The sequence below is a fragment of the Solanum dulcamara genome, chromosome 11 (genome assembly GCF_947179165.1).
Source record: "Solanum dulcamara chromosome 11, daSolDulc1.2, whole genome shotgun sequence".
Taxonomy (NCBI): Eukaryota; Viridiplantae; Streptophyta; class Magnoliopsida; order Solanales; family Solanaceae; genus Solanum; species Solanum dulcamara.
The window spans coordinates 33,218,333-33,230,905 of record NC_077247.1 but is presented as its reverse complement, the minus strand read 5'-3'; the positions used below and the strand labels follow the sequence as shown (position 1 = coordinate 33,230,905).

The 12,573-nt window shown below is 33.7% G+C and overlaps 2 long non-coding RNA genes across 2 annotated transcripts; both read left to right on the top strand.

Annotated features, from left to right (window-relative positions):
- Positions 1–4,018: 4,018 nt before the first annotated feature.
- On the top strand, positions 4,019–5,955 carry LOC129875088 (uncharacterized). The gene is made up of 2 exons (XR_008763071.1): positions 4,019–4,193; positions 5,383–5,955. It is a non-coding gene; the product is annotated as an uncharacterized LOC129875088 (long non-coding RNA).
- Positions 5,956–9,187: 3,232 nt separating this feature from the next.
- LOC129873917 (uncharacterized) lies at positions 9,188–11,858 on the top strand. The gene is made up of 3 exons (XR_008762810.1): positions 9,188–9,802; positions 10,667–10,708; positions 11,548–11,858. It is a non-coding gene; the product is annotated as an uncharacterized LOC129873917 (long non-coding RNA).
- The last annotated feature ends 715 nt before the right edge of the window (positions 11,859–12,573 follow it).

The window sequence follows — 12,573 nt, the reverse complement described above, 5'->3', positions numbered from 1 at the left end:
TGAGACTAGTCAAAAGTTTTAATTGAACTGATTTGTTTAAGTTGCATGAGCATTTTGAGTTTTGGGAGTAGTATCGAAAATTAAATTGAGCGAGAGTAAAACTCAATAACTACGTAGCTAGCGTAGGAGAGGATTGGACCATTAAAGTTGGATGTTTCCCTATTTCATTGTCCTGAAAAGATAGGACTTGATTGATTGGTGGATCCAGATTAATAGATTTGTCCTTTACCTTGGCAAGTATTGGACAGACGTGGCAATGGCGTCGGTTCGTTGTGCATCACCTACTTATAGGTGGTGGAATTATTGTCGGTTAAGAGAGACTCCCAGATTGTGCATAAAAGTATATGACATGTTTTAAATAAGTTGCATATTAATGAGTCCTTCTTAAAGCATTGTTATATTTTATACTTGCATATCATACTAGGTTGGGTGAGTTTTATTCTATCTTAAGTACCTTTGATGTATTGTCATTTCATTCTGTCATATTATATAGTCGTACATTCCACGTACTAATGTCCATTTAGACCTGCATCATTTTATGATGTAGGTACAGGTGTTAGAAATCATCAACAGACGCTTCGTTGAAGATCTATTTCTTTTCTAATAGTGGTGAGACCTCCTTGCCTTCGGAAGGATCATATTTATTCTTTCCATTGCTTATGAATAGTTTTTTTAGGTAGCCATGAACTTGTCATTGACACCATTTAGGTAGTAGAGATAGAGGCTTCATAGACTAGATAGTGATGGATTTATTTTGATGTCGTTAACTCTTAATTAGTTTTCTTTCAAACTATGTTTTTGATTTAAAAGATGGAGATTGATGATTGAGTTAGCCCACTAAGATTTGTTTTTTTCTTAAACTAAGTCTTCCGCTGAATTAATGAATGTGTGATCAGGCCAAGTGGTTCGCTTGGGAGCCAACAATGGCTTCTGAGTGCCGGCCAAGCCTAGAGTACCCTCTCGGAGCGTGACACTACGACCTGTAGAAGGGTCCGTAGATCCAACTTCAGGGGACCATCTCTTAGTGCCTTCCTACGATCAGGGTCTATGACCCGTAAAAGGGTCTGTAGACCTAGAGACCCCCAATTGTTCAGTCAGCTTCCTAAGACTGGTCTTCTATGACCTTTAGAAGGTTTTACGGTTTGTAGGTCGACTTGTAGACGACCCAATCAGCTTTTAATTAAGGATATTTTCATCTTTTCCCACCATTTCAAGTTTAAATCTTGACGTTTTGGGACCAAAATAAGTCCCTTATCAATATCATTCAACCCTTTCCTCCTCATAATCACTTCCAACACTTAGAGAAAGGATACAGAGGAGAAAAAGTTAGGAATTCAAGAGCGTTCATCGAATTATTCAAGTTTCTTCAAAAAATATTGTTCTTCCAGGTATGTAAGACTATTCATAGTGTTGGACTAAGTTTGTCCTCACGCTCTACATCTAAATTCAGTCAGTAAAGAGATGAGTCTAGATTTTTTACCCTAAAGTTTCATGAATTTCGAGTTTAATTTGTGTGTCACATGCTAAATTTTGATTCTTTTATTTATCAAAATTATGATTTATATAATGTTTGATTTCTTTGAGTTATTGTTCATGCTTTTGGTCACATGAACCCTAGTTATTGATAATTTGATTGAAACCCTTTATGCAAATATTTTCATGCATTGATTTTGGAAAATTAAAGCGATTTTATGGATGTTTTTAAGGTTTTATGGTAAAAGAGTCTTAGAAAACATAAATAATTCCAATTATATTATTTTGCTTTGAGAAAAGAGAAAATATTTCGAAAATAGCATAAATAATTTTCGGAAAGCATTTCAGTAAAGTAGAGTCAAGTAAATTTAAAGTAAAGATCAATTTTTTCCCTAAAGAGGGATTTGAGTATTAACTCAACACAAATGTTATATGAGCATTATTGATATTGCATGTTTTTGGGAGTAGTATTGAGCATCAATCTGGATAAGAGTTCATATAACTCAAAGTCTTATAAACTATGTAGCTAATGTAGGATAGGATCGTGCCGCAAATTCGGGCGCCTCCTCCTTGCCTTTGAGAAAGCCTATTACATGGATCAATAAGTTAAGGTTGTTATCCTATATCCCGGCAAAGTATAGGATGGATCTGACAACGTGGGCAGGACATTGTATCATCACGAGGCTCATAGTGATGGTTGTAAATTAGAGAAATTCTCCAACAAAGTTATTTTAAATCTTTTGCTTCTCTTACATATTTCATTGTACAATTTTAATGGTTTTTATTTCATGTTTATGTCTACTTCAGTTGAGTTATGTTCAGTTCAGTTATCTATTTCTTTAAGCCATATTACATACTGTACATTTCATGTACTGACATTATTCAACGATGCATCTTTTCATGATGTAGATACATGTGTTCAGGATCATCAATAGGCGTTCCATTGAGATCACTCATCCATTAGCTTTGGTGAGCTTCCTTGCTTTCAGAGGAATCTTTTCATTTATGCTCATTTCAATTTTAGTAGACATTAGAATTTTGAGGAAGTCGGAGGTCTTGTTGCAGCACCGACCACCAGTTTAGTAGAGACTTTATGGACATAATTAGAGAGTTAGTTTAACATTTCCTTTTAAAATGTTTTGAAAACACTTTTAGTATTTATATGGATTATTTTCAGACAATTGTTTTAAATTTTTGTTAGATGGTATACATGTTCATTTATTTAAGCTTCTGCAAGTCATATTGAATTATATGTTTTGTAGTTAGCCAGACCAAGGGTTCGCTTGGAACCAACAACGATTTTCGAGTGCTAACCACGCCTAAGGTGTAGACTCGGAGCGTGACAATTACATTATAAAAATGTGACTTATTTGTGTCAATTCTGTCTTGTTGTGGCTCAAATAGGTTTTGAACTCGTGATTGGGATACTAACAAAAGTGGGTTGAATGCACTGTGTCCGCAAGAAAAGTGGTCGAATAGTCATTTTGAGCATTTAATTGAGTTATTTTAGGTAAGAAATTTTAATTCAATGGATATTTTGTTTAATTTTTTCTATATTATTTTATATATTTAACTAGCAATTACCCCTACGTTGTGGAATTTCACTGGATTGTTGTTGTTAACTAGCAATTGCAATTATTTTGGGTGAGCATTCAAATATTGGGGGGGGGGGGGGTGTACCGATCTATTTGGCCTGATTTTGTGTATTAACAGCTTCATTTATCAGTTTTCAAATTGTAAACATGGTAAATAAATAATCAAATAAATAAGATATGGGGGGGGGGGGGGGGAGGGGGGTGTACCGATCTATTTGGCCTGATTTTGTGTATTAATAGCTTCATTTATCAGTTTTCAATTTGTAAACATGGTAAATAAATAACCAAATAAATAAGATATTCGCTATTGGTTTTCGGTTAATCAATTTTTTGATCCTTAACGATTTAATTTTTGATTTAATCGATAAAAAAATGCTCTCTAATTTTCATTTGTTCTTATATACACTACCTTCATGCATAAAAATCTACACAAATTACAAGATAAACAATTATAAAGAAGGCTAACGGAGTTGTTTTCTCTTTGGTTAAGCAGCAAGCTTGAATACAGTAGCAACTATAGTAATCTCTGAAAAAGAAAAACAAGGTGAGTTCACAGTTTACACTGATAGGTAGAATCTTACCTACTCAACAACTTTAGAAGAAACAAAATACCAAGTCAAAAACTTTAAAATGCAAGAAACAATAGGCTATGTACTTAAAATCTCAAGCCACTATTAGGGATAATAATATAATTTTAATATAATTTTATTGGGTTATAGATTCAACTATTAACTAAAACCTAAAAATCGAAAACCAACCCAACAATTCAATAAAAAAAATTCACAAAATCATTTTAAAATAGTTAATCCAATAACTTGATATCAATAAACCAATAACATTTTTTTCAAATCGATTTATCTGTTATAACCGAATTTTTCACGCCCCTAGCAAAATATGTTAAAAGCCCAATGGTCAAATTTGTAGAGCCCAACCTTACCACCAACATGGTGGGCCTTAGCCCAATAGATCAGAAAAAATAGGTTCTGACTCTTGGAAATTAGGTAACCCTAATACCAAAAGTACTTTGATACAGGATGAGGCTGTGGAATAATAGCTTGCTGAAAATCTGTTAGACAAATTGTTCACTGAAGAAAAGTGGAGATCGGAGCCAAAGCAATGAAAAAGGTTAGAAACTTCATTTCTCTCTCAAATCATATTGCCTTTGGTGATAAGATATCTCGAAACATCAACAACACGAATGCTTCTGAAATAGAGAAGATGTTTGTGTCTGTAATAGGCTTGGGTGGAATAGGAAAATCAACTTTCAACTGCAAAATGAAATTCAATATCACTATACAGAGTTAAAGTGATATTGTCTTCAAGCTACTCCATGTATAGAAAGTTTATAGACACAAATAAACACATCTAAACAAATTGTGTTATTATAATTATTATATAATGGTTGCAACATCATTTTTTTTTTGATGGATTTCCTCAAATGTTCACAACTAAGTTTACTTCATGTCACGAAGAAGAAGACAGTCGTCATCCGTCACATAGCATGTTACTCAACCATTGGTGGTGTTATATTTTGCAAGTGGATTTATTGGGAATTAGTACGGGTGTCCGAAGAGAGTGTCGTAGATTTACTCGTAATCCCGCATGTTCGTCAACCATTGGTGTCTGATTACGAGTCAAAGTGGATTTACCTGGGAATCAGTAGTTATAGGCTTACTCTCCCCTTTTCTATTAAATGGATGTTAGCATGTTCAACCAACAATTTCACCATACTTCGATGCCCATATCTTCTGAGTTCGTGCTAGGTCGTGTCTTCATTGTTGTTGGTAATCTTCAAAAATTACTGTGCTAATTTAATGCCACATCTTGAACATCTTCGAGTTGCCTCACTCTTCTCTTTTCAATGGGTTTGGATGAGATTGAAATGGTCTTCCCTTAGCATAAAGTATCCAGATAGCTTTTCATCCAAGTTTGAATCCACTGTAGCAAGATATTTTCCAGAAGATTTTTTCTAACAGTTCAAAATTTTGTATCCAACCAACTTCATTGTCTACTAATTGGTTAACGTCTTCATATGCCGTCATCTCCATGGAAGTATGGAAATCCAATTTCAAGAAATTCTCAAAGTTATTCCTACTCCCCAAGGATCATGCCCGGATGCGACTACATTTATAAAGAAAGTTATTTGTGAATGTTTTGGAAATTTAAGATAGGAAACTTTGTTTTGGATTCATTGTTTGTACAACCTATCTAATCATGTCTCAAAATCCTGAATTTTGGCATCAAGCAACTGTAATCTTTCTCGCACAATATTAACATCAACTATGACATAGTTACTCTTAATCTTCTCATGTAGAGCCATTGGCAAAATCAATGCTCTCCATGTCTCTGCAAACTTGGTCATCTCAAGAATAGGATGCTGGTTTGATCATCGTCAATTTCTAAATCACTGGCCATCTATTTGGCTTTCTTTAAGTAGCTGGACAAGAACAAAATACCAAGAAGGCCGTCAAAACAGAGATGTTTATTGTGCCTGTTACTTCTCTTAGCACTCTTATCACCAATGGCGAAGTGTTGCCCTTTGTCCCCAATAAAAACAGAAGATCCAAGTTTATTTTCCATATGCTTCACTCTTCAAGTTCTCTTTGCACTCTTGCATCTGCAGTTTTTCACCTTAAAGCTGACTGAACTTCTTGAACATTTTCCTTAATCATATGCAAATTAAGTTTCTAATGTTGACTCAAGTGTCAAGCAATTGAAGGGAACGTTCAAATGCTTCTTCCACTCCTTGTTTCTGATGGTATTTAAAAATGAACATGAATCATTTATAGCTAGATTGTATTCTTATAATGCTTTCCAAAATCATTTACTCGTTTATATTTGGATACTTCATTGTAATTTTATTTATCTGAAAAATGATTTATATTTATCTAGGTTTCAAATTAGCATTTACAATACAATTTTAATACAAACCAAAAAAATTAAAATTAGCATTATTATTGTTAGCTGTTTTGATATTTATAAGTTGGTCTGATTTTTTAATTTTTTTTTTTACTCCTCCCTAAGAGATCCCACCATTTTTGCTCTCTTGGGTGACTTGAACTTACAACATTTGGGTCGGAAGTGAGACCATTCAAGCAACTCCCTTTTATCTGTTATTTTGTCAATTAAAAAGTTGAAGTTTAAATTTATATGCAGGATTGCGAATTTTAGACATTTGAATGTTGTTTATTCTACAAATAGGTAATCATTATACACCAATCATGTCGTCATTGATCAAATCAAATTTGACTTATTTGATAAATAACTTATTGTGGCGACCCGCCACATCATCACGCCATATAAGTGCCATGTAAATGCCACATGGCATAATGTTGCCCATGTGGAAGCCTTACATAGGAAAAAGGCTTGTTCATAGTGGAAGGTTCAAGAGACGTGTGGAGAATTTCTTTGGAAAACTTTAGAATTTCATGGATTTGCATGGAAAGTCCTTAGAATTTTCTAGTTGTGTAGAGTATTCTAGAAAGATGACTTATTTGTAAATATAAAGGAACTTATATATAAATTATTATTTGTACTTTAGCCCCTAGGGAGTAGTATAAATAAAATGGGTCATTCATTTGTATCAATCAAGCAACAGACAGTCTTCCAAAGCAATACGAAACCTTCTTCATAAAAGTTTTCTTGTCTTTCTTATAATCTAGCATTTTCTTAGCGATCTAGTCTTAAAGACTTACTCGAGCTTGTAATATCGTAAAATATTCGTGTGTAAGTTGTGAAGTACCGTACGGAGGTCTTAGTTGAAGTCTAATTATATGACATTAGGCTATTTAGGACGACGTGGTTTTGTCACTTGCTTGATCTAAGAAAGTGAACATGCAACTTTAGCTTTATTCATTGCCTAATGGTATGGAGTTGAAACACACTTTAGATGATGCGTTTGTTGTAGAGTTAAATGACAAGACTTTTTTTTTTTCTTACAAAATTTGGTTTTTGTATGTTGGATGGTTGGAATACAAAATAAATTAAAATACAACTAGTTGAATATACTGAAAAAAATTATAATGAATACAATATATTTTTGGAATACAAAACAAATAAGAAATACATTTTTTTGTCATAAAATACAATGTGTTTGTAATACATTTTTTCTGAATCTTACTATGATTATAAATTTGTATGTTTGGATGCTTGGACTACAAATTTTGGTAGAAAAAAAAACTAAATATCTTTCCATAGAAAAATCTTTCTCCACTCATTTTGCTCTCATTTTTTTCACTCAAATCAACAAAATGTCAAACAAAATAATGTAAATGGCTAACTCCCTAACACACGTCCGCCCCCTCACTTGCGCCGCCGCTGCCGCTTACCCATCACGGTTAGTGCCACAACCATCGAACGTCATCAAACGGGTCAAAACTGGAGGTGGGTTTGTTCACAAATCCATAGCACAAGATTCTTGAATCAATGGGATTGTTGTGTAAATCTTTTAAGAGATTTTTTCAATTTCTAAAAAAGAAAGCGGGAATTGGATAAGAGAGAAGCGGAATAATTTGAATTGAAGAACCAAAGAAAAAGAAAATTTGATGAGAGATTTTGAAATATTGTGAAAATTAGAGAGAGTGCTTGTTAGGGGATTGAATGAGAGAGAAATTTTTTTTCAATTTGTGCTTAAAACGTGGCCTTAATATGAGTTAAGTTAGTAACTAATTTAGAATACCATTATTTTGCTATACAACTAAAATATTATTCTTTTTTACAATATTTTTAAACTATAGTTGTTTTCAATAAATAAATTACAATTTTTTCTTAGTTAGATAATTTTTCCTAACAAGTAACTCTAATCTTTTTAATTTACGAACTTCAGCCAGCCCCCATATCTCCTTCCATTAACCCTAGTCTCAATGAGTCATTAAAAAACAATGATCATAGCTAGAGAGAAGATAAAATGTATATAGTAAATATATAATATATGCATATAATACAAAGATTATACATTAAAATTTGCATGATGTAATTTGGTTTAAGTACAATAAGTTGTTTAAATCGAACTGAAATTATAAGTATATGATTTGATTCTCAGTCTCAATTTTCATTAGTGTCTCTTTGAACTAATGATTGCATATATATTCAGATATTGTCAAGAGTACTTTCACCAAATTATTTGTCCAAATATACAATAATCAAAGTATTGTTTTATAATATTGAGTTGCTTTACATTGTGATAGACTCCCTTGAAACTCAAAAGCTCTGCATTTAGTGACGGAAACATGATTTTTCATTAATGGGGAACCCCTTGCTTCACCACTCCCAAGCCGAGGGCTAAAAAGAGCAAAATAAAGTGAAGGTGGATACCGTTCATCAAGAGTTTGGCTAAATATGAAAAGTAAACGTATGAAGAAGTCAATGAGGGTTCAACATCTATTATGTATATATAAAAAATAATTTTAACTTTAAATTAACAATGTACTTTTCCATCGAAGGAGTTCATCCAAACTCCATTAGCTCTATCTGGCTCCGCCCATGTCTGCATTCCACCAAATATCTCTAATTTGACTCTACCCCTTGTAATAAGTGCTTCTGGTTAAGGGTGTGCATACTTTGGTAAGTATCGAATTACTATATTGAAATTGAAATTTTTGATATCATGATTTTGATATTTCAGTATATAGGATCTAGTGTGCATTTTTTTAAAAAATTGATAGTCGTCAGAATATTTGGTTTTTTTATATAAAAAGATACCGCAATATTGAATACAATAACAACATATCCAGTGAGGTTCCACAAGTGTGGTTTGGGGAGGGTAGAGTGTACACACATCTTATAACCTACCTCGTGGAGGTAGAGAGGATGTTGACCCTCAGCTCAAATGCAACAAATTCAAGTACAAAGAAGAAGAAAACAATGCAAAATCATAGCAACTAAACAGTGCAAAGCCTATAAGAATGGAACAAAAGAAATAAAATAATGCAATAATCGAAACATTGTAAAACAACAAACGGTGAAAGATATCAAAAGCAAGAACTATAATAATACAGCTAGTACAACGACAAACACCAACAAGCCTAAAACCCTCTAAGATCAAGACAACAACTCCAAACCTACTGTTACATTCCGTATTTTTGCATTTTGGATTATTCGTAAGCTAACGATTATAAATTCAAGGGCTTTTAATTTTGAATTTTTAAAAGGACATGATTTGTTGTAGATGCCAAGTTATATGAATAAATTATGTGTAGTAAAATACATCTCAAGAAGGACCCTTAAGCCGAATCAAAATAGAAGCCATCAAATATGTTTTTCTTAAAGTTACGTTTCGGGTAAGCTGACTTCGGGAGGCCATAACCTCTTTATAATTTGAGAATTTGGGAAAACTCTCAACATGAAAGTTGTAGATAATTGAAATATCTTTCCAACCATAGGTCGTGGGACGAAATGTGATATCGGAGTAATAAGATATAGACGTTTTAAATCTGACAGGCCAAACTAAATAGTGAATTCGGCCCAACCCAATTCTAATTCGGGTCAGGCCCAATACCCACAAAATTAAATCTGATTTTTTGTAACTATTCCTTCATACAAAGATCAACATAATTCTGGAAATTTCCAAAGAGAGAGAGAAAGGGAGTTCTTGAGAAAAATCCCAAATCCGACCAAAATTAAGTCCCGAAATCCGAAGCTCATGAAGAGAAAATTGTTGTACGTCGTGTTGGCTTCAATTTGAGCTAGAAATCAACCAATAAGGAGAAGATTTTATGTGGTGCTGCAAATTCAAGGTAATATTAAAGTCTCCTTTTCATTGTTAACAAGTTTAGTTAGAGTTTTAACGGATTAGAACGGAGAAAATAGTGTTATAAACTAGTTTGGTGATTTGTTGAGATTTATGGGTTAAAGGGTTGTTTTAGGTAGATTAAATGGATGAAATTAGGTTAGTGATGATGTATAATAATGGTTGATATTGTTTTGATGTTGTTGATGAGTTGTTGTTCTTGAATTTGGAGGAAAAAGGTGTATGAAGATTTTGAATGTTCAAACCCGTTTTTGGAATTGAGTAGCTGGTAGTAATTCTGGAATATCTCATTGTGTAGACCTTCGAATTTAGATATTAAACATGTTTTGGAAAGCTAATACACGTACCTACAACTCTTATGTTTATGTCTTAGTCTATATCTGCTGTTATGATGTCGAAAACTGAGCATGAATCTTAAGACAAATTCTGTCCAGATTCTGGATTGAAAATTCCTTCATGTATAGCTGTTCGTATTTTGATGATATCTCTTTGTAGAAAATGAATTTTGAGTTGATTTCTTTTGCATTGGAAACTTAAGACATAGATCTAAATGTTTCATGAAGGTTATAAAGTCCAGTTTTGCCGTTTTCATTTTCAAAATTTAGATACAACGTGAGGTACTTGACTTTCCGAATTTACTGCTTTGGTAACATGAATAATAAATCTTATTTTGTGTCAATATTTTGGATTGTTGATGTTGGTTGATGATTATATGGCTGGTTTGAAAGTGGGAAAAGTGAGCGGTATAGGGGAGGTGTTGTCCAATTTTTTTTAGAAATAACCTACTAACGATAGACTACGTTTTATTTTTGTCCATAGCTTAATCATAGTGCTTAACGTTTTAATATAGGTTGAGACAATATTGGACAACATATACGTATAAACGCTAAAGGTATGTAAAGTTAACATTTTCTTCTTTTGGCATGATCCATATGAAACGAACGAATGACGTATGCTTAAATTCCAAAGAAACTCTTATTCGTAGATATACTCGGATGGCTACCGTTCTTGATTTTCAAAATTTATATTGTTATGTCTTGACTCATGTGTATAATTCCAGCCATCCTAGTTGGTATAACTCATGTTGTGGTATAATTCATATTTTAGTATAATCCATAATTGGTGTGATTCATAATGACTATTGTCTTGGTTTTCAAATGATGGACTATTTTGCTTATTCTATTAAGTCTCCGATAATGATCAAATTTCGCAAGGTTGCTAATGATACCTTATTCGTGCATATTGTTATGGTATTATTCACCGAGTCCTACGATAGGCCGGGTATGTTATCATGTATGGATTCCACTACATTATTCACCGAGTCCCTTACTAGAGGGCCGGGTACGTGATATGATAATATGATATTATGATGATATGACGATATGATTATGGCACCGAGTCCCATAATGGGCCGGGTACGGTATCAGTGTACACTACTCTATTCACCGAGTCCCTTGCTAGAGGGCCGGGTATGGTATATATATACATATGACGATATATTGATATAATTGTGACACCGAGTCTCATAACGGGCCAGGTACGATATATGATGATGATATGCATGTCTTCATTTTATAAGACATAGGTACAGTGATTTATTGATTATAATACTTGACTCCTGAATCTTTATTTCAGATGTGATCTCCTTTACGGTATTTTATGCTTTATATACTCAGTACATAGTTCGTACTGACCCCCTTTTGTTCGGGGGGCTGCATTTCATGCCTGCAGGTACAAATACTCATTTTGGAGAGCCGCCAACTTAGGATTCTACTCAACGGGTTTGAAGTGCTCCATTGTCTCGGAGCCCAAACTTTGGGTACTAATCCTTATAATGTATATATTTGTGTATTTAGGGGTACGACGGGGCCTTGTCCCGTCATATGCTATTGTTAATTCTCTTAGAGGTCTGTAGACATATGAGTGGGTTGTATATAGATGTTGTCCGATGTACTAGTATGACTTATGTTTTTGGACGTTTACATTCAGAATGGAAGCCTTGTCGGCTTACATATTATGTTATCTTATTTTTGACAATTAAGACTCCCCAAGAAATAGGTGATTTTAGTATATATATAAGTAACAGTTTGAGACAACGTGCTACCCATATAAATTCTATATCGTGTTTAATTGTCGATTGACAAAAGATAATATGTGTGTATACGAGTGTCCAATTCGGACACTAGTCACGGCCTACGGGGCTAGGTCGTGACAAAAGTGGTATCAGAGCAGTTCATCCTCGGAGTGTTTACAGACCGTGTCTAGTAGAGTCTTGTTTATCGGTGTGTTGTGCACCACATCTATAAACAGGAGGCTACAGGACATTTAGGACGTTGCCTTTCTTTCATATCTAAGATCGTGCGATAGAGCCCAGCCATAGGACATGAAATTCTTTTTTTCTATCTTTTGATTTCAGCTGAAGAACGACATCGATAGAAGAAAACGATTGATGATATTGGAAGCTACACAATAAACGGATAAGTAATGATGCGAAAGAGGTATGGTGGATAAGGTAAGCATATTGAAGTATGATTGAAATGTAAAGTTGAAAATTGAAAGAAAAAGTAGACATGAAAGTGTAACAGGTGCAGTTCGAGTCGGACATAAGAGGTAAGTCCATCATTTTCATACTGTTGTTGATATTGGGTGCCCTGTGTGGCTGCGATATGATATGAATATATATATGTTGAACCTGTGAGGCATTGTTGGTATTTTCTGCGTGCAGATTTTGGGATAGTAAGAAATACAGAGGAAACT